Genomic DNA, 23493 nt, shown 5'->3' on the forward strand with positions numbered 1-23493 from the left:
GGGAATAAAACCCTAACCCTAGCTTCGGGTTTTGCTAGTTAGGGTTAGGGTTCAAATATTTCTCAAAGACACTTTTCTCAATATTCCACTCATTTGACTGGAAAAATTGCTTCTCTGAATCAAAATATGAGTCTGAAAAGACAATACAACACTGCCAAAACCAAAAGAGTGGGTGAGGAGTGGTCACAAGAATTTTTGAAAGGTATTCTTTCATTGGAAATTTCGTGTTGAACGGAGTGCTGAATGAATGTACGTTTAGGCTTTAGTGGCCTAAAAGTCCAAAACAACTAATACATTTTGGCATTATCTGTTAATATGCCTGTGATTTCAAAGCCCATGGCAAGAGTTTAAAAGTTCAATCAGGTTCTTACATACTCTTGCTTGTTGGGCACTTCAGACACCATCCCTTTTTGGAGCAAAGCACTGTATACAGCCATATAGGTCAGAAAAAAAAGTTTAGAAAACTTCAAAAGAACTATATTCCTAAGTATCCTTTCAGCCCTAAAACACAGCCATGCCATCAAAAACTGTCCACATTGTATGGGAATAAAACCCTAACCCTAGCTTCGGGTTTTGCTAGTTAGGGTTAGGGTTCAAATATTTCTCAAAGACACTTTTCTCAATATTCCACTCATTTGACTGGAAAATTTGCTTCTCTGAATCAAAATATGAGTCTGAAAAGACAATACAACACTGCCAAAACCAAAAGAGTGGGTGAGGAGTGGTCACAAGAATTTTTGAAAGGTATTCTTTCATTGGAAATTTCCTGTTGAACAGAGTGCTGAATGAATGTACGTTTAGGCTTAAATGGCCTAAAAGTCCGAAACAACTAATATATTTTGGCATTATCTGTTAATATGCCTGTGATTTCAAAGCCCATGGCAAGAGTTTAAAAGTTCAATCAGGTTCTTACATACTCTTGCTTGTTGGGCACTTCAGACACCATCCCTTTTTGGAGCAAAGCACTGTATACAGCCATATAGGTCAGAAAAAAAATGTTTAGAAAACATCAAAAGAACTATATTCCTAAGTATACTTTCAGCCCTAAAACACAGCCATGCCATCAAAAACTGTCCACATTGTATGGGAATAAAACCCTAACCCTAGCTTCGGGTTTTGCTAGTTAGGGTTAGGGTTCAAATATTTCTCAAAGATACTTTTCTCAATATTCCACTCATTTGACTGGAAAATTTGCTTCTCTGAATCAAAATATGAGTCTGAAAAGACAATACAACACTGCCAAAACCAAAAGAGTGGGTGAGGAGTGGTCACAAGAATTTTTGAAAGGTATTCTTTCATTGGAAATTTCGTGTTGAACAGAGTGCTGAATGAATGTACGTTTAGGCTTAAATGGCCTAAAAGTCCGAAACAACTAATACATTTTGGCATTATCTGTTAATATGCCTGTGATTTCAAAGCCCATGGCAAGAGTTTAAAAGTTCAATCAGGTTCTTACATACTCTTGCTTGTTGGGCACTTCAGACACCATCCCTTTTTGGAGCAAAGCACTGTATACAGCCATTTAGCTCAGAAAAAAAAGTTTAGAAAACTTCAAACGAACTATATTCCTAAGTATACTTTCAGCCCTAAAACACAGCCATGCCATCAAAAACTGTCCACATTGTATGGGAATAAAACCCTAACCCTAGCTTCGGGTTTTGCTAGTTAGGGTTAGGGTTCAAATATTTCTCAATGACACTTTTCTCAATATTCCACTCATTTGACTGGAAAATTTGCTTCTCTGAATCAAAATATGAGTCTGAAAAGACAATACAACACTGCCAAAACCAAAAGAGTGGGTGAGGAGTGGTCACAAGAAATTTTGAAAGGTATTCTTTCATTGGAAATTTTGTGTTGAACGGAGTGCTGAATGAATGTACGTTTAGGCTTTAGTGGCCTAAAAGTCCGAAACAACTAATACATTTTGGCATTATCTGTTAATATGCCTGTGATTTCAAAGCCCATGGCAAGAGTTTAAAAGTTCAATCAGGTTCTTACATACTCTTGCTTGTTGGGCACTTCAGACACCATCCCTTTTTGGAGCAAAGCACTGTATACAGCCATATAGGTCAGAAAAAAAAGTTTAGAAAACTTCAAAAGAACTATATTCCTAAGTATCCTTTCAGCCCTAAAACACAGCCATGCCATCAAAAACTGTCCACATTGTATGGGGAATAAAACCCTAACCCTAGCTTCGGGTTTTGCTAGTTAGGGTTAGGGTTCAAATATTTCTCAAAGACACTTTTCTCAATATTCCACTCATTTGACTGGAAAATTTGCTTCTCTGAATCAAAATATGAGTCTGAAAAGACAATACAACACTGCCAAAACCAAAAGAGTGGGTGAGGAGTGGTCACATGAATTTTTGAAAGGTATTCTTTCATTGGAAATTTCGTGTTGAACAGAGTGCTGAATGAATGTACGTTTAGGTTTAAATGGCCTAAAAGTCCGAAACAAGTAATACATTTTGGCATTATCTGTTAATATGCCTGTGATTTCAAAGCCCATGGCAAGAGTTTAAAAGTTCAATCAGGTTCTTTCGAACTCTTGTTTGTTGGGCACTTCAGACACCATTCCTTATTGGGGCAAAGCACTGTATACAGCCATATAGGTCAGAAAAAAAATGTTTAGAAAACATCGAAAGAACTATATTCCTAAGTATACTTTCAGCCTTAAAACACAGCCATGCCATCAAAAACTGTCCACATTGTATGGGAATAAAACCCTAACCCTAGCTTCGGGTTTTGCTAGTTAGGGTTAGGGTTCAAATATTTCTCAAAGACACTTTTCTCAATATTCCACTCATTTGACTGGAAAAATTGCTTCTCTGAATCAAAATATGAGTCTGAAAAGACAATACAACACTGCCAAAACCAAAAGAGTGGGTGAGGAGTGGTCACAAGAATTTTTGAAAGGTATTCTTTCATTGGAAATTTCGTGTTGAACGGAGTGCTGAATGAATGTACGTTTAGGCTTTAGTGGCCTAAAAGTCCGAAACAACTAATACATTTTGGCATTATCTGTTAATATGCCTGTGATTTCAAAGCCCATGGCAAGAGTTTAAAAGTTCAATCAGGTTCTTACATACTCTTGCATGTTGGGCACTTCAGACACCATCCCTTTTTGGAGCAAAGCACTGTATACAGCCATTTAGGTCAGAAAAAAAAGTTTAGAAAACTTCAAAAGAACTATATTCCTAAGTATCCTTTCAGCCCTAAAACACAGCCATGCCATCAAACACTGTCCACATTGTATGGGGAATAAAACCCTAACCCTAGCTTCGGGTTTTGCTAGTTAGGGTTAGGGTTCAAATATTTCTCAAAGACACTTTTCTCAATATTCCACTCATTTGACTGGAAAATTTGCTTCTTTGAATTAAAATATGAGTCTGAAAAGACAATACAACACTGCCAAAACCAAAAGAGTGGGTGAGGAGTGGTCACATGAATTTTTGAAAGGTATTCTTTCATTGGAAATTCGTGTTGAACAGAGTGCTGAATGAATGTACGTTTAGGCTTAAATGGCCTAAAAGTCCAAAACAAGTAATACATTTTGGCATTATCTGTTAATATGCCTGTGATTTCAAAGCCCATGGCAAGAGTTTAAAAGTTCAATCAGGTTCTTTTGAACTCTTGTTTGTTGGGCACTTCAGACACCATTCCTTATTGGGGCAAAGCACTGTATACAGCCATATAGGTCAGAAAAAAAATGTTTAGAAAACATCGAAAGAACTATATTCCTAAGTATACTTTCAGCCCTAAAACACAGCCATGCCATCAAAAACTGTCCACATTGTATGGGAATAAAACCCTAACCATAGCTTCGGGTTTTGCTAGTTAGGGTTAGGGTTCAAATATTTCTCAAAGACACTTTTCTCAATATTCCACTCATTTGACTGGAAAATTTGCTTCTCTGAATCAAAATATGAGTCTGAAAAGACAATACAACACTGCCAAAACCAAAACAGTGGGTGAGGAGTGGTCACATGAATTTTTGAAAGGTATTCTTTCATTGGAAATTTCGTGTTGAACGGAGTGCTGAATGAATGTACGTTTAGGCTTTAGTGGCCTAAAAGTCCGAAACAACTAATACATTTTGGCATTATCTGTTAATATGCCTGTGATTTCAAAGCCCATGGCAAGAGTGTAAAAGTTCAATCAGGTTCTTACATACTCTTGCTTGTTGGGCACTTCAGACACCATCCCTTTTTGGAGCAAAGCACTGTATACAGCCATATAGGTCAGAAAAAAAAGTTTAGAAAACTTCAAAAGAACTATATTCCTAAGTATCCTTTCAGCCCTAAAACACAGCCATGCCATCAAAAACTGTCCACATTGTATGGGAATAAAACCCTAACCCTAGCTTCGGGTTTTGCTAGTTAGGGTTAGGGTTCAAATATTTCTCAAAGACACTTTTCTCAATATTCCACTCATTTGACTGGAAAATTTGCTTCTCTGAATCAAAATATGAGTCTGAAAAGACAATACAACACTGCCAAAACCAAAAGAGTGGGTGAGGAGTGGTCACATGAATTTTTGAAAGGTATTCTTTCATTGGAAATTTCGTGTTGAACAGAGTGCTGAATGAATGTACGTTTAGGCTTAAATGGCCTAAAAGTCCGAAACAAGTAATACATTCTGGCATTATCTGTTAATATGCCTGTGATTTCAAAGCCCATGGCAAGAGTTTAAAAGTTCAATCAGGTTCTTTCGAACTCTTGTTTGTTGGGCACTTCAGACACCATTCCTTATTGGGGCAAAGCACTGTATACAGCCATATAGGTCAGAAAAAAAATGTTTAGAAAACATCGAAAGAACTATATTCCTAAGTATACTTTCAGCCCTAAAACACAGCCATGCCATCAAAAACTGTCCACATTGTATGGGGAATAAAACCCTAACCCTAGCTTCGGGTTTTGCTAGTTAGGGTTAGGGTTCAAATATTTCTCAAAGACACTTTTCTCAATATTCCACTCATTTGACTGGAAAAAATTGCTTCTCTGAATCAAAATATGAGTCTGAAAAGACAATACAACACTGCCAAAACCAAAAGAGTGGGTGAGGAGTGGTCACAAGAATTTTTGAAAGGTATTCTTTCATTGGAAATTTCATGTTGAACGGAGTGCTGAATGAATGTACGTTTAGGCTTTAGTGGCCTAAAAGTCCGAAACAACTAATACATTTTGGCATTATCTGTTAATATGCCTGTGATTTCAAAGCCCATGGCAAGAGTTTAAAAGTTCAATCAGGTTCTTACATACTCTTGCTTGTTGGGCACTTCAGACACCATCCCTTTTTGGAGCAAAGCACTGTATACAGCCATATAGGTCAGAAAAAAAAGTTTAGAAAACTTCAAAAGAACTATATTCCTAAGTATCCTTTCAGCCCTAAAACACAGCCATGCCATCAAACACTGTCCACATTGTATGGGGAATAAAACCCTAACCCTAGCTTCGGGTTTTGCTAGTTAGGGTTAGGGTTCAAATATTTCTCAAAGACACTTTTCTCAATATTCCACTCATTTGACTGGAAAATTTGCTTCTCTGAATCAAAATATGAGTCTGAAAAGACAATACAACACTGCCAAAACCAAAAGAGTGGGTGAGGAGTGGTCACATGAATTTTTGAAAGGTATTCTTTCATTGGAAATTTCCTGTTGAACAGAGTGCTGAATGAATGTACGTTTAGGCTTAAATGGCCTAAAAGTCCGAAACAAGTAATACATTTTGGCATTATCTGTTAATATGCCTGTGATTTCAAAGCCCATGGCAAGAGTTTAAAAGTTCAATCAGGTTCTTACATACTCTTGCTTGTTGGGCACTTCAGACACCATCCCTTTTTGGAGCAAAGCACTGTATACAGCCATTTAGGTCAGAAAAAAAAGTTTAGAAAACTTCAAAAGAACTATATTCCTAAGTATCCTTTCAGCCCTAAAACACAGCCATGCCATCAAACACTGTCCACATTGTATGGGGAATAAAACCCTAACCCTAGCTTCGGGTTTTGCTAGTTAGGGTTAGGGTTCAAATATTTCTCAAAGACACTTTTCTCAATATTCCACTCATTTGACTGGAAAATGTGCTTCTCTGAATCAAAATATGAGTCTGAAAAGACAATACAACACTGCCAAAACCAAAAGAGTGGGTGAGGAGTGGTCACAAGAATTTTTGAAAGGTATTCTTTCATTGGAAATTTTGTGTTGAACGGAGTGCTGAATGAATGTACGTTTAGGCTTTAGTGGCCTAAAAGTCCGAAACAACTAATACATTTTGGCATTATCTGTTAATATGCCTGTGATTTCAAAGCCCATGGCAAGAGTTTAAAAGTTCAATCAGGTTCTTACATACTCTTGCTTGTTGGGCACTTCAGACACCATCCCTTTTTGGAGCAAAGCACTGTATACAGCCATTTAGGTCAGAAAAAAAAGTTTAGAAAACTTCAAAAGAACTATATTCCTAAGTATCCTTTCAGCCCTAAAACACAGCCATGCCATCAAACACTGTCCACATTGTATGGGGAATAAAACCCTAACCCTAGCTTCGGGTTTTGCTAGTTAGGGTTAGGGTTCAAATATTTCTCAAAGACACTTTTCTCAATATTCCACTCATTTGACTGGAAAATTTGCTTCTCTGAATCAAAATATGAGTCTGAAAAGACAATACAACACTGCCAAAACCAAAAGAGTGGGTGAGGAGTGGTCACATGAATTTTTGAAAGGTATTCTTTCATTGGAAATTTCCTGTTGAACAGAGTGCTGAATGAATGTACGTTTAGGCTTAAATGGCCTAAAAGTCCGAAACAAGTAATACATTTTGGCATTATCTGTTAATATGCCTGTGATTTCAAAGCCCATGGCAAGAATTTAAAAGTTCAATCAGGTTCTTTCGAACTCTTGTTTGTTGGGCACTTCAGACACCATTCCTTATTGGGGCAAAGCACTGTATACAGCCATATAGGTCAGAAAAAAAATGTTTAGAAAACATCGAAAGAACTATATTCCTAAGTATACTTTCAGCCCTAAAACACAGCCATGCCATCAAAAACTGTCCACATTGTATGGGGAATAAAACCCTAACCCTAGCTTCGGGTTTTGCTAGTTAGGGTTAGGGTTCAAATATTTCTCAAAGACACTTTTCTCAATATTCCACTCATTTGACTGGAAAAAATTGCTTCTCTGAATCAAAATATGAGTCTGAAAAGACAATACAACACTGCCAAAACCAAAAGAGTGGGTGAGGAGTGGTCACAAGAATTTTTGAAAGGTATTCTTTCATTGGAAATTTCGTGTTGAACGGAGTGCTGAATGAATGTACGTTTAGGCTTTAGTGGCCTAAAAGTCCGAAACAACTAATACATTTTGGCATTATCTGTTAATATGCCTGTGATTTCAAAGCCCATGGCAAGAGTTTAAAAGTTCAATCAGGTTCTTACATACTCTTGCTTGTTGGGCACTTCAGACACCATCCCTTTTTGGAGCAAAGCACTGTATACAGCCATATAGGTCAGAAAAAAAAGTTTAGAAAACTTCAAAAGAACTATATTCCTAAGTATCCTTTCAGCCCTAAAACACAGCCATGCCATCAAAAACTGTCCACATTGTATGGGAATAAAACCCTAACCCTAGCTTCGGGTTTTGCTAGTTAGGGTTAGGGTTCAAATATTTCTCAAAGACACTTTTCTCAATATTCCACTCATTTGACTGGAAAATTTGCTTCTCTGAATCAAAATATGTGTCTGAAAAGACAATACAACACTGCCAAAACCAAAAGAGTGGGTGAGGAGTGGTCACAAGAATTTTTGAAAGGTATTCTTTCATTGGAAATTTCGTGTTGAACGGAGTGCTGAATGAATGTACGTTTAGGCTTTAGTGGCCTAAAAGTCCGAAACAACTAATACATTTTGGCATTATCTGTTAATATGCCTGTGATTTCAAAGCCCATGGCAAGAGTTTAAAAGTTCAATCAGGTTCTTACATACTCTTGCTTGTTGGGCACTTCAGACACCATCCCTTTTTGGAGCAAAGCACTGTATACAGCCATTTAGGTCAGAAAAAAAAGTTTAGAAAACTTCAAAAGAACTATATTCCTAAGTATCCTTTCAGCCCTAAAACACAGCCATGCCATCAAAAACTGTCCACATTGTATGGGAATAAAACCCTAACCCTAGCTTTGGGTTTTGCTAGTTAGGGTTAGGGTTCAAATATTTCTCAAAGACACTTTTCTCAATATTCCACTCATTTGACTGGAAAATTTGCTTCTCTGAATCAAAATATGAGTCTGAAAAGACAATACAACACTGCCAAAACCAAAAGAGTGGGTGAGGAGTGGTCACAAGAATTTTTGAAAGGTATTCGTTCATTGGAAATTTCGTGTTGAACGGAGTGCTGAATGAATGTACGTTTAGGCTTTAGTGGCCTAAAAGTCCGAAACAACTAATACATTTTGGCATTATCTGTTAATATGCCTGTGATTTCAAAGCCCATGGCAAGAGTTTAAAAGTTCAATCAGGTTCTTACATACTCTTGCTTCTTGGGCACTTCAGACACCATCCCTTTTTGGAGCAAAGCACTGTATACAGCCATATAGGTCAGAAAAAAAAGTTTAGAAAACTTCAAAAGAACTATATTCCTAAGTATCCTTTCAGCCCTAAAACACAGCCATGCCATCAAAAACTGTCCACATTGTATGGGGAATAAAACCCTAACCCTAGCTTCGGGTTTTGCTAGTTAGGGTTAGGGTTCAAATATTTCTCAAAGACACTTTTCTCAATATTCCACTCATTTGACTGGAAAATTTGCTTCTCTGAATCAAAATATGAGTCTGAAAAGACAATACAACACTGCCAAAACCAAAAGAGTGGGTGAGGAGTGGTCACATGAATTTTTGAAAGGTATTCTTTCATTGGAAATTTCGTGTTGAACAGAGTGCTGAATGAATGTACGTTTAGGCTTAAATGGCCTAAAAGTCCGAAACAAGTAATACATTCTGGCATTATCTGTTAATATGCCTGTGATTTCAAAGCCCATGGCAAGAGTTTAAAAGTTCAATCAGGTTCTTTCGAACTCTTGTTTGTTGGGCACTTCAGACACCATTCCTTATTGGGGCAAAGCACTGTATACAGCCATATAGGTCAGAAAAAAAATGTTTAGAAAACATCGAAAGAACTATATTCCTAAGTATACTTTCAGCCCTAAAACACAGCCATGCCATCAAAAACTGTCCACATTGTATGGGGAATAAAACCCTAACCCTAGCTTCGGGTTTTGCTAGTTAGGGTTAGGGTTCAAATATTTCTCAAAGACACTTTTCTCAATATTCCACTCATTTGACTGGAAAAATTGCTTCTCTGAATCAAAATATGAGTCTGAAAAGACAATACAACACTGCCAAAACCAAAAGAGTGGGTGAGGAGTGGTCACAAGAATTTTTGAAAGGTATTCTTTCATTGGAAATTTCGTGTTGAACGGAGTGCTGAATGAATGTACGTTTAGGCTTTAGTGGCCTAAAAGTCCGAAACAACTAATACATTTTGGCATTATCTGTTAATATGCCTGTGATTTCAAAGCCCATGGCAAGAGTTTAAAAGTTCAATCAGGTTCTTACATACTCTTGCTTGTTGGGCACTTCAGACACCATCCCTTTTTGGAGCAAAGCACTGTATACAGCCATATAGGTCAGAAAAAAAAGTTTAGAAAACTTCAAAAGAACTATATTCCTAAGTATCCTTTCAGCCCTAAAACACAGCCATGCCATCAAAAACTGTCCACATTGTATGGGAATAAAACCCTAACCCTAGCTTCGGGTTTTGCTAGTTAGGGTTAGGGTTCAAATATTTCTCAAAGACACTTTTCTCAATATTCCACTCATTTGACTGGAAAATTTGCTTCTCTGAATCAAAATATGAGTCTGAAAAGACAATACAACACTGCCAAAACCAAAAGAGTGGGTGAGGAGTGGTCACATGAATTTTTGAAAGGTATTCTTTCATTGGAAATTTTGTGTTGAACAGAGTGCTGAATGAATGTACGTTTAGGCTTAAATGGCCTAAAAGTCCGAAACAAGTAATACATTTTGGCATTATCTGTTAATATGCCTGTGATTTCAAAGCCCATTGCAAGAGTTTAAAAGTTCAATCAGGTTCTTTCGAACTCTTGTTTGTTGGGCACTTCAGACACCATTCCTTATTGGGGCAAAGCACTGTATACAGCCATATAGGTCAGAAAAAAAATGTTTAGAAAACATCGAAAGAACTATATTCCTAAGTATACTTTCAGCCCTAAAACACAGCCATGCCATCAAAAACTGTCCACATTGTATGGGAATAAAACCCTAACCCTAGCTTCGGGTTTTGCTAGTTAGGGTTAGGGTTCAAATATTTCTCAAAGACACTTTTCTCAATATTCCACTCATTTGACTGGAAAATTTGCTTCTCTGAATCAAAATATGAGTCTGAAAAGACAATACAACACTGCCAAAACCAAAAGAGTGGGTGAGGAGTGGTCACATGAATTTTTGAAAGGTATTCTTTCATTGGAAATTTCGTGTTGAACAGAGTGCTGAATGAATGTACGTTTAGGCTTAAATGGCCTAAAAGTCCGAAACAAGTAATACATTCTGGCATTATCTGTTAATATGCCTGTGATTTCAAAGCCCATGGCAAGAGTTTAAAAGTTCAATCAGGTTCTTTCGAACTCTTGTTTGTTGGGCACTTCAGACACCATTCCTTATTGGGGCAAAGCACTGTATACAGCCATATAGGTCAGAAAAAAAATGTTTAGAAAACATCGAAAGAACTATATTCCTAAGTATACTTTCAGCCCTAAAACACAGCCATGCCATCAAAAACTGTCCACATTGTATGGGGAATAAAACCCTAACCCTAGCTTCGGGTTCTGCTAGTTAGGGTTAGGGTTCAAATATTTCTCAAAGACACTTTTCTCAATATTCCACTCATTTGACTGGAAAAATTGCTTCTCTGAATCAAAATATGAGTCTGAAAAGACAATACAACACTGCCAAAACCAAAAGAGTGGGTGAGGAGTGGTCACAAGAATTTTTGAAAGGTATTCTTTCATTGGAAATTTCGTGTTGAACGGAGTGCTGAATGAATGTACGTTTAGGCTTTAGTGGCCTAAAAGTCCGAAACAACTAATACATTTTGGCATTATCTGTTAATATGCCTGTGATTTCAAAGCCCATGGCAAGAGTTTAAAAGTTCAATCAGGTTCTTACATACTCTTGCTTGTTGGGCACTTCAGACACCATCCCTTTTTGGAGCAAAGCACTGTATACAGCCATTTAGGTCAGAAAAAAAAGTTTAGAAAACTTCAAAAGAACTATATTCCTAAGTATACTTTCAGCCCTAAAACACAGCCATGCCATCAAAAACTGTCCACATTGTATGGGAATAAAACCCTAACCCTAGCTTCGGGTTTTGCTAGTTAGGGTTAGGGTTGAAATATTTCTCAATGACACTTTTCTCAATATTCCACTCATTTGACTGGAAAATTTGCTTCTCTGAATCAAAATATGAGTCTGAAAAGACAATACAACACTGCCAAAACCAAAAGAGTGGGTGAGGAATGGTCACAAGAAATTTTGAAAGGTATTCTTTCATTGGAAATTTTGTGTTGAACGGAGTGCTGAATGAATGTACGTTTAGGCTTTAGTGGCCTAAAAGTCCGAAACAACTAATACATTTTGGCATTATCTGTTAAAATGCCTGTGATTTCAAAGCCCATGGCAAGAGTTTAAAAGTTCAATCAGGTTCTTACATACTCTTGCTTGTTGGGCACTTCAGACACCATCCCTTTTTGGAGCAAAGCACTGTATACAGCCATTTAGGTCAGAAAAAAAAGTTTAGAAAACTTCAAAAGAACTATATTCCTAAGTATCCTTTCAGCCCTAAAACACAGCCATGCCATCAAACACTGTCCACATTGTATGGGAATAAAACCCTAACCCTAGCTTCGGGTTTTGCTAGTTAGGGTTAGGGTTCAAATATTTCTCAAAGACACTTTTCTCAATATTCCACTCATTTGACTGGAAAATTTGCTTCTTTGAATTAAAATATGAGTCTGAAAAGACAATACAACACTGCCAAAACCAAAAGAGTGGGTGAGGAGTGGTCACATGAATTTTTGAAAGGTATTCCCTCTTTGGAAATTCGTGTTGAACAGAGTGCTGAATGAATGTACGTTTAGGCTTAAATGGCCTAAAAGTCCAAAACAAGTAATACATTTTGGCATTATCTGTTAATATGCCTGTGATTTCAAAGCCCATGGCAAGAGTTTAAAAGTTCAATCAGGTTCTTTTGAACTCTTGTTTGTTGGGCACTTCAGACACCATTCCTTATTGGGGCAAAGCACTGTATACAGCCATATAGGTCAGAAAAAAAATGTTTAGAAAACATCGAAAGAACTATATTCCTAAGTATACTTTCAGCCCTAAAACACAGCCATGCCATCAAAAACTGTCCACATTGTATGGGAATAAAACCCTAACCATAGCTTCGGGTTTTGCTAGTTAGGGTTAGGGTTCAAATATTTCTCAAAGACACTTTTCTCAATATTCCACTCATTTGACTGGAAAATTTGCTTCTCTGAATCAAAATATGAGTCTGAAAAGACAATACAACACTGCCAAAACCAAAACAGTGGGTGAGGAGTGGTCACATGAATTTTTGAAAGGTATTCTTTCATTGGAAATTTCGTGTTGAACGGAGTGCTGAATGAATGTACGTTTAGGCTTTAGTGGCCTAAAAGTCCGAAACAACTAATACATTTTGGCATTATCTGTTAATATGCCTGTGATTTCAAAGCCCATGGCAAGAGTGTAAAAGTTCAATCAGGTTCTTACATACTCTTGCTTGTTGGGCACTCCAGACACCATCCCTTTTTGGAGCAAAGCACTGTATACAGCCATATAGGTCAGAAAAAAAAGTTTAGAAAACATCGAAAGAACTATATTCCTAAGTATACTTTCAGCCCTAAAACACAGCCATGCCATCAAAAACTGTCCACATTGTATGGGGAATAAAACCCTAACCCTAGCTTCGGGTTTTGCTAGTTAGGGTTAGGGTTCAAATATTTCTCAAAGACACTTTTCTCAATATTCCACTCATTTGACTGGAAAAATTGCTTCTCTGAATCAAAATATGAGTCTGAAAAAACAATACAACACTGCCAAAACCAAGAGTGGGTGAGGAGTGGTCACAAGAATTTTTGAAAGGTATTCTTTCATTGGAAATTTCGTGTTGAACGGAGTGCTGAATGAATGTACGTTTAGGCTTTAGTGGCCTAAAAGTCCGAAACAACTAATACATTTTGGCATTATCTGTTAATATGCCTGTGATTTCAAAGCCCATGGCAAGAGTTTAAAAGTTCAATCAGGTTCTTACATACTCTTGCTTGTTGGGCACTTCAGACACCATCCCTTTTTGGAGCAAAGCACTGTATACAGCCATATAGGTCAGAAAAAAAAGTTTAGAAAACTTCAAAAGAACTATATTCCTAAGTATCCTTTCAGCCCTAAAACACAGCCATGCCATCAAAAACTGTCCACATTGTATGGGAATAAAACCCTAACCCTAGCTTCGGGTTTTGCTAGTTAGGGTTAGGGTTCAAATATTTCTCAAAGACACTTTTCACAATATTCCACTCATTTGACTGGAAAATTTGCTTCTCTGAATCAAAATATGAGTCTGAAAAGACAATACAACACTGCCAAAACCAAAAGAGTGGGTGAGGAGTGGTCACAAGAATTTTTGAAAGGTATTCTTTCATTGGAAATTTCCTGTTGAACAGAGTGCTGAATGAATGTACGTTTAGGCTTAAATGGCCTAAAAGTCCGAAACAACTAATACATTTTGGCATTATCTGTTAATATGCCTGTGATTTCAAAGCCCATGGCAAGAGTTTAAAAGTTCAATCAGGTTCTTACATACTCTTGCTTGTTGGGCACTTCAGACACCATCCCTTTTTGGAGCAAAGCACTGTATACAGCCATATAGGTCAGAAAAAAAATGTTTAGAAAACATCAAAAGAACTATATTCCTAAATATCCTTTCAGCCCTTAAACACAGCCATGCCATCAAAAACTGTCCACATTGTATGGGGAATAAAACCCTAACCCTAGCTTCGGGTTTTGCTAGTTAGGGTTAGGGTTCAAATATTTCTCAAAGACACTTTTCTCAATATTCCACTCATTTGACTGGAAAATTTGCTTCTCTGAATCAAAATATGAGTCTGAAAAGACAATACAACACTGCCAAAACCAAAAGAGTGGGTGAGGAGTGGTCACATGAATTTTTGAAAGGTATTCTTTCATTGGAAATTTCGTGTTGAACAGAGTGCTGAATGAATGTACGTTTAGGCTTAAATGGCCTAAAAGTCCAAAACAAGTAATACATTTTGGCATTATCTGTTAATATGCCTGTGATTTCAAAGCCCATGGCAAGAGTTTAAAAGTTCAATCTGGTTCTTTCGAACTCTTGTTTGTTGGGCACTTCAGACACCATTCCTTATTGGGGCAAAGCACTGTATACAGCCATATAGGTCAGAAAAAAAATGTTTAGAAAACATCGAAAGAACTATATTCCTAAGTATACTTTCAGCCCTAAAACACAGCCATGCCATCAAAAACTGTCCACATTGTATGGGAATAAAACCCTAACCCTAGCTTCGGGTTTTGCTAGTTAGGGTTAGGGTTCAAATATTTCTCAAAGACACTTTTCTCAATATTCCACTCATTTGACTGGAAAATTTGCTTCTCTGAATCAAAATATGAGTCTGAAAAGACAATACAACACTGCCAAAACCAAAAGAGTGGGTGAGGAGTGGTCACATGAATTTTTGAAAGGTATTCTTTCATTGGAAATTTCGTGTTGAACAGAGTGCTGAATGAATGTACGTTTAGGCTTAAATGGCCTAAAAGTCCGAAACAAGTAATACATTTTGGCATTATCTGTTAATATGCCTGTGATTTCAAAGCCCATGGCAAGAGTTTAAAAGTTCAATCAGGTTCTTTCGAACTCTTGTTTGTTGGGCACTTCAGACACCATTCCTTATTGGGGCAAAGCACTGTATAGAGCCATATAGGTCAGAAAAAAAATGTTTAGAAAACATCGAAAGAACTATATTCCTAAGTATACTTTCAGCCCTAAAACACAGCCATGCCATCAAAAACTGTCCACATTGTATGGGAATAAAACCCTAACCCTAGCTTCGGGTTTTGCTAGTTAGGGTTAGGGTTCAAATATTTCTCAAAGACACTTTTCTCAATATTCCACTCATTTGACTGGAAAATTTGCTTCTCTGAATCAAAATATGTGTCTGAAACGACAATACAACACTGCCAAAACCAAAAGAGTGGGTGAGGAGTGGTCACATGAATTTTTGAAAGGTATTCTTTCATTGGAAATTTCGTGTTGAACAGAGTGCTGAATGAATGTACGTTTAGGCTTAAATGGCCTAAAAGTCCGAAACAAGTAATACATTCTGGCATTATCTGTTAATATGCCTGTGATTTCAAAGCCCATGGCAAGAGTTTAAAAGTTCAATCAGGTTCTTTCGAACTCTTGTTTGTTGGGCACTTCAGACACCATTCCTTATTGGGGCAAAGCACTGTATACAGCCATATAGCTCAGAAAAAAAATGTTAAGAAAACATCGAAAGAACTATATTCCTAAGTATACTTTCAGCCCTAAAACACAGCCATGCCATCAAAAACTGTCCACATTGTATGGGGAATAAAACCCTAACCCTAGCTTCGGGTTTTGCTAGTTAGGGTTAGGGTTCAAATATTTCTCAAAGACACTTTTCTCAATATTCCACTCATTTGACTGGAAAATTTGCTTCTCTGAATCAAAATATGAGTTTGAAAAGACAATACAACACTGCCAAAACCAAAAGAGTGGGTGAGGAGTGGTCACAAGAATTTTTGAAAGGTATTCTTTCATTGGAAATTTCGTGTTGAACGGAGTGCTGAATGAATGTACGTTTAGGCTTTAGTGGCCTAAAAGTCCGAAACAACTAATACATTTTGGCATTATCTGTTAATATGCCTGTGATTTCAAAGCCCATGGCAAGAGTTTAAAAGTTCAATCAGGTTCTTACATACTCTTGCTTGTTGGGCACTTCAGACACCATCCCTTTTTGGAGCAAAGCACTGTATACAGCCATTTAGGTCAGAAAAAAAAGTTTAGAAAACTTCAAAAGAACTATATTCCTAAGTATCCTTTCAGCCCTAAAACACAGCCATGCCATCAAACACTGTCCACATTGTATGGGGAATAAAACCCTAACCCTAGCTTCTGGTTTTGCTAGTTAGGGTTAGGGTTCAAATATTTCTCAAAGACACTTTTCTCAATATTCCACTCATTTGACTGGAAAATTTGCTTCTTTGAATTAAAATATGAGTCTGAAAAGACAATACAACACTGCCAAAACCAAAAGAGTGGGTGAGGAGTGGTCACAAGAATTTTTGAAAGGTATTCTTTCATTGGAAATTTCGTGTTGAACAGAGTGCTGAATGAATGTACGTTTAGGCTTAAATGGCCTAAAAGTCCGAAACAAGTAATACATTCTGGCATTATCTGTTAATATGCCTGTGATTTCAAAGCCCATGGCAAGAGTTTAAAAGTTCAATCAGGTTCTTTCGAACTCTTGTTTGTTGGGCACTTCAGACACCATTCCTTATTGGGGCAAAGCACTGTATACAGCCATATAGGTCAGAAAAAAAATGTTTAGAAAACATCGAAAGAACTATATTCCTAAGTATACTTTCAGCCCTAAAACACACCCATGCCATCAAAAACTGTCCACATTGTATGGGAATAAAACCCTAACCCTAGCTTCGGGTTTTGCTAGTTAGGGTTAGGGTTCAAATATTTCTCAAAGACACTTTTCTCAATATTCCACTCATTTGACTGGAAAATTTGCTTCTCTGAATCAAAATATGAGTCTGAAAACACAATACAACACTGCCAAAACCAAAAGAGTGGGTGAGGAGTGGTCACATGAATTTTTGAAAGGTATTCTTTCATTGGAAATTTCGTGTTGAACAGAGTGCTGAATGAATGTACGTTTAGGCTTAAATGGCCTAAAAGTCCGAAACAAGTAATACATTCTGGCATTATCTGTTAATATGCCTGTGATTTCAAAGCCCATGGCAAGAGTTTAAAAGTTCAATCAGGTTCTTTCGAACTCTTGTTTGTTGGGCACTTCAGACACCATTCCTTATTGGGGCAAAGCACTGTATACAGCCATATAGGTCAGAAAAAAAATGTTTAGAAAACATCGAAAGAACTATATTCCTAAGTATACTTTCAGCCCTAAAACACAGCCATGCCATCAAAAACTGTCCACATTGTATGGGAATAAAACCCTAACCCTAGCTTCGGGTTTTGCTAGTTAGGGTTAGGGTTCAAATATTTCTCAAAGACACTTTTCTCAATATTCCACTCATTTGACTGGAAAATTTGCTTCTCTGAATCAAAATATGTGTCTGAAAAGACAATACAACACTGCCAAAACCAAAAGAGTGGGTGAGGAGTGGTCACATGAATTTTTGAAAGGTATTCTTTCATTGGAAATTTCGTGTTGAACAGAGTGCTGAATGAATGTACGTTTAGGCTTAAATGGCCTAAAAGTCCGAAACAAGTAATACATTCTGGCATTATCTGTTAATATGCCTGTGATTTCAAAGCCCATGGCAAGAGTTTAAAAGTTCAATCAGGTTCTTTCGAACTCTTGTTTGTTGGGCACTTCAGACACCATTCCTTATTGGGGCAAAGCACTGTATACAGCCATATAGGTCAGAAAAAAAATGTTTAGAAAACATCGAAAGAACTATATTCCTAAGTATACTTTCAGCCCTAAAACACAGCCATGCCATCAAAAACTGTCCACATTGTATGGGAATAAAACCCTAATCCTAGCTTCGGGTTTTGCTAGTTAGGGTTAGGGTTCAAATATTTCTCAAAGACACTTTTCTCAATATTCCACTCATTTGACTGGAAAATTTGCTTCTCTGAATCAAAATATGTGTCTGAAAAGACAATACAACACTGCCAAAACCAAAAGAGTGGGTGAGGAGTGGTCACATGAATTTTTGAAAGGTATTCTTACATTGGAAATTTCGTGTTGAACAGAGTGCTGAATGAATGTACGTTTAGGCTTAAATGGCCTAAAAGTCCGAAACAAGTAATACATTCTGGCATTATCTGTTAATATGCCTGTGATTTCAAAGCCCATGGCAAGAGTTTAAAAGTTCAATCAGGTTCTTTCGAACTCTTGTTTGTTGGGCACTTCAGACACCATTCCTTATTGGGGCAAAGCACTGTATACAGCCATATAGGTCAGAAAAAAAATGTTTAGAAAACATCGAAAGAACTATATTCCTAAGTATACTTTCAGCCCTAAAACACAGCCATGCCATCAAAAACTGTCCACATTGTATGGGAATAAAACCCTAACCCTAGCTTCGGGTTTTGCTAGTTAGGGTTAGGGTTCAAATATTTCTCAAAGACACTTTTCTCAATATTCCACTCATTTGACTGGAAAATTTGCTTCTCTGAATCAAAATATGTGTCTGAAAAGACAATACAACACTGCCAAAACCAAAAGAGTGGGTGAGGAGTGGTCACATGAATTTTTGAAAGGTATTCTTTCATTGGAAATTTCGTGTTGAACAGAGTGCTGAATGAATGTACGTTTAGGCTTAAATGGCCTAAAAGTCCGAAACAAGTAATACATTCTGGCATTATCTGTTAATATGCCTGTGATTTCAAAGCCCATGGCAAGATTTTAAAAGTTCAATCAGGTTCTTTCGAACTCTTGTTTGTTGGGCACTTCAGACACCATTCCTTATTGGGGCAAAGCACTGTATACAGCCATATAGCTCAGAAAAAAAATGTTTAGAAAACATCGAAAGAACTATATTCCTAAGTATACTTTCAGCCCTAAAACACAGCCATGCCATCAAAAACTGTCCACATTGTATGGGGAATAAAACCCTAACCCTAGCTTCGGGTTTTGCTAGTTAGGGTTAGGGTTCAAATATTTCTCAAAGACACTTTTCTCAATATTCCACTCATTTGACTGGAAAATTTGCTTCTCTGAATCAAAATATGAGTTTGAAAAGACAATACAACACTGCCAAAACCAAAAGAGTGGGTGAGGAGTGGTCACAAGAATTTTTGAAAGGTATTCTTTCATTGGAAATTTCGTGTTGAACGGAGTGCTGAATGAATGTACGTTTAGGCTTTAGTGGCCTAAAAGTCCGAAACAACTAATACATTTTGGCATTATCTGTTAATATGCCTGTGATTTCAAAGCCCATGGCAAGAGTTTAAAAGTTCAATCAGGTTCTTACATACTCTTGCTTGTTGGGCACTTCAGACACCATCCCTTTTTGGAGCAAAGCACTGTATACAGCCATTTAGGTCAGAAAAAAAAGTTTAGAAAACTTCAAAAGAACTATATTCCTAAGTATCCTTTCAGCCCTAAAACACAGCCATGCCATCAAACACTGTCCACATTGTATGGGGAATAAAACCCTAACCCTAGCTTCTGGTTTTGCTAGTTAGGGTTAGGGTTCAAATATTTCTCAAAGACACTTTTCTCAATATTCCACTCATTTGACTGGAAAATTTGCTTCTTTGAATTAAAATATGAGTCTGAAAAGACAATACAACACTGCCAAAACCAAAAGAGTGGGTGAGGAGTGGTCACAAGAATTTTTGAAAGGTATTCTTTCATTGGAAATTTCGTGTTGAACAGAGTGCTGAATGAATGTACGTTTAGGCTTAAATGGCCTAAAAGTCCGAAACAAGTAATACATTCTGGCATTATCTGTTAATATGCCTGTGATTTCAAAGCCCATGGCAAGAGTTTAAAAGTTCAATCAGGTTCTTTCGAACTCTTGTTTGTTGGGCACTTCAGACACCATTCCTTATTGGGGCAAAGCACTGTATACAGCCATATAGGTCAGAAAAAAATGTTTAGAAAACATCGAAAGAACTATATTCCTAAGTATACTTTCAGCCCTAAAACACACCCATGCCATCAAAAACTGTCCACATTGTATGGGAATAAAACCCTAACCCTAGCTTCGGGTTTTGCTAGTTAGGGTTAGGGTTCAAATATTTCTCAAAGACACTTTTCTCAATATTCCACTCATTTGACTGGAAAATTTGCTTCTCTGAATCAAAATATGAGTCTGAAAACACAATACAACACTGCCAAAACCAAAAGAGTGGGTGAGGAGTGGTCACATGAATTTTTGAAAGGTATTCTTTCATTGGAAATTTCGTGTTGAACAGAGTGCTGAATGAATGTACGTTTAGGCTTAAATGGCCTAAAAGTCCGAAACAAGTAATACATTCTGGCATTATCTGTTAATATGCCTGTGATTTCAATGCCCATGGCAAGAGTTTAAAAGTTCAATCAGGTTCTTTCGAACTCTTGTTTGTTGGGCACTTCAGACACCATTCCTTATTGGGGCAAAGCACTGTATACAGCCATATAGGTCAGAAAAAAAATGTTTAGAAAACATCGAAAGAACTATATTCCTAAGTATACTTTCAGCCCTAAAACACAGCCATGCCATCAAAAACTGTCCACATTGTATGGGAATAAAACCCTAACCCTAGCTTCGGGTTTTGCTAGTTAGGGTTAGGGTTCAAATATTTCTCAAAGACACTTTTCTCAATATTCCACTCATTTGACTGGAAAATTTGCTTCTCTGAATCAAAATATGTGTCTGAAAAGACAATACAACACTGCCAAAACCAAAAGAGTGGGTGAGGAGTGGTCACATGAATTTTTGAAAGGTATTCTTTCATTGGAAATTTCGTGTTGAACAGAGTGCTGAATGAATGTACGTTTAGGCTTAAATGGCCTAAAAGTCCGAAACAAGTAATACATTCTGGCATTATCTGTTAATATGCCTGTGTTTTCAAAGCCCATGGCAAGAGTTTAAAAGTTCAATCAGGTTCTTTCGAACTCTTGTTTGTTGGGCACTTCAGACACCATTCCTTATTGGGGCAAAGCACTGTATACAGCCATATAGGTCAGAAAAAAAATGTTTAGAAAACATCGAAAGAACTATATTCCTAAGTATACTTTCAGCCCTAAAACACAGCCATGCCATCAAAAACTGTCCACATTGTATGGGGAATAAAACCCTAACCCTAGCTTCGGGTTTTGCTAGTTAGGGTTAGGGTTCAAATATTTCTCAAAGACACTTTTCTCAATATTCCACTCATTTGACTGGAAAATTTGCTTCTCTGAATCAAAATATGAGTTTGAAAAGACAATACAACACTGCCAAAACCAAAAGAGTGGGTGAGGAGTGGTCACAAGAATTTTTGAAAGGTATTCTTTCATTGGAAATTTCGTGTTGAACGGAGTGCTGAATGAATGTACGTTTAGGCTTTAGTGGCCTAAAAGTCCGAAACAACTAATACATTTTGGCATTATCTGTTAATATGCCTGTGATTTCAAAGCCCATGGCAAGAGTTTAAAAGTTCAATCAGGTTCTTACATACTCTTGCTTGTTGGGCACTTCAGACACCATCCCTTTTTGGAGCAAAGCACTGTATACAGCCATTTAGGTCAGAAAAAAAAGTTTAGAAAACTTCAAAAGAACTATATTCCTAAGTATCCTTTCAGCCCTAAAACACAGCCATGCCATCAAACACTGTCCACATTGTATGGGGAATAAAACCCTAACCCTAGCTTCGGGTTTTGCTAGTTAGGGTTAGGGTTCAAATATTTCTCAAAGACACTTTTCTCAATATTCGACTCATTTGACTGGAAAATTTGCTTCTTTGAATTAAAATATGAGTCTGAAAAGACAATACAACACTGCCAAAACCAAAAGAGTGGGTGAGGAGTGGTCACATGAATTTTTGAAAGGTATTCTTTCATTGGAAATTTCGTGTTGAACAGAGTGCTGAATGAATGTACGTTTAGGCTTAAATGGCCTAAAAGTCCAAAACAAGTAATACATTTTGGCATTATCTGTTAATATGCCTGTGATTTCAAAGCCCATGGCAAGAGTTTAAAAGTTCAATCAGGTTCTTTCGAACTCTTGTTTGTTGGGCACTTCAGACACCATTCCTTATTGGGGCAAAGCACTGTATAAAGCCATATAGGTCAGAAAAAAAATGTTTAGAAAACATCGAAAGAACTATATTCCTAAGTATACTTTCAGCCCTAAAACACACCCATGCCATCAAAAACTGTCCACATTGTATGGGAATAAAACCCTAATCCTAGCTTCGGGTTTTGCTAGTTAGGGTTAGGGTTCAAATATTTCTCAAAGACACTTTTCTCAATATTCCACTCATTTGACTGGAAAATTTGCTTCTCTGAATCAAAATATGTGTCTGAAAAGACAATACAACACTGCCAAAACCAAAAGAGTGGGTGAGGAGTGGTCACATGAATTTTTGAAAGGTATTCTTACATTGGAAATTTCGTGTTGAACAGAGTGCTGAATGAATGTACGTTTAGGCTTAAATGGCCTAAAAGTCCGAAACAAGTAATACATTCTGGCATTATCTGTTAATATGCCTGTGATTTCAAAGCCCATGGCAAGAGTTTAAAAGTTCAATCAGGTTCTTTCGAACTCTTGTTTGTTGGGCACTTCAGACACCATTCCTTATTGGGGCAAAGCACTGTATACAGCCATATAGGGCAGAAAAAAAATGTTTAGAAAACATCGAAAGAACTATATTCCTAAGTATACTTTCAGCCCTAAAACACAGCCATGCCATCAAAAACTGTCCACATTGTATGGGAATAAAACCCTAACCCTAGCTTCGGGTTTTGCTAGTTAGGGTTAGGGTTCAAATATTTCTCAAAGACACTTTTCTCAATATTCCACTCATTTGACTGGAAAATTTGCTTCTCTGAATCAAAATATGTGTCTGAAAAGACAATACAACACTGCCAAAACCAAAAGAGTGGGTGAGGAGTGGTCACATGAATTTTTGAAAGGTATTCTTTCATTGGAAATTTCGTGTTGAACGGAGTGCTGAATGAATGTACGTTTAGGCTTTAGTGGCCTAAAAGTCCGAAACAACTAATACATTTTGGCATTATCTGTTAATATGCCTGTGATTTCAAAGCCCATGGCAAGAGTTTAAAAGTTCAATCAGGTTCTTACATACTCTTGCTTGTTGGGCACTTCAGACACCATCCCTTTTTGGAGCAAAGCACTGTATACAGCCATTTAGGTCAGAAAAAAAAGTTTAGAAAACTTCAAAAGAACTATATTCCTAAGTATCCTTTCAGCCCTAAAACACAGCCATGCCATCAAACACTGTCCACATTGTATGGGGAATAAAACCCTAACCCTAGCTTCTGGTTTTGCTAGTTAGGGTTAGGGTTCAAATATTTCTCAAAGACACTTTTCTCAATATTCCACTCATTTGACTGGAAAATTTGCTTCTTTGAATTAAAATATGAGTCTGAAAAGACAATACA

The sequence above is a fragment of the Lepisosteus oculatus genome, chromosome 2 (assembly GCF_040954835.1).
Source record: "Lepisosteus oculatus isolate fLepOcu1 chromosome 2, fLepOcu1.hap2, whole genome shotgun sequence".
NCBI classification, from domain to species: domain Eukaryota; kingdom Metazoa; phylum Chordata; class Actinopteri; order Semionotiformes; family Lepisosteidae; genus Lepisosteus; species Lepisosteus oculatus.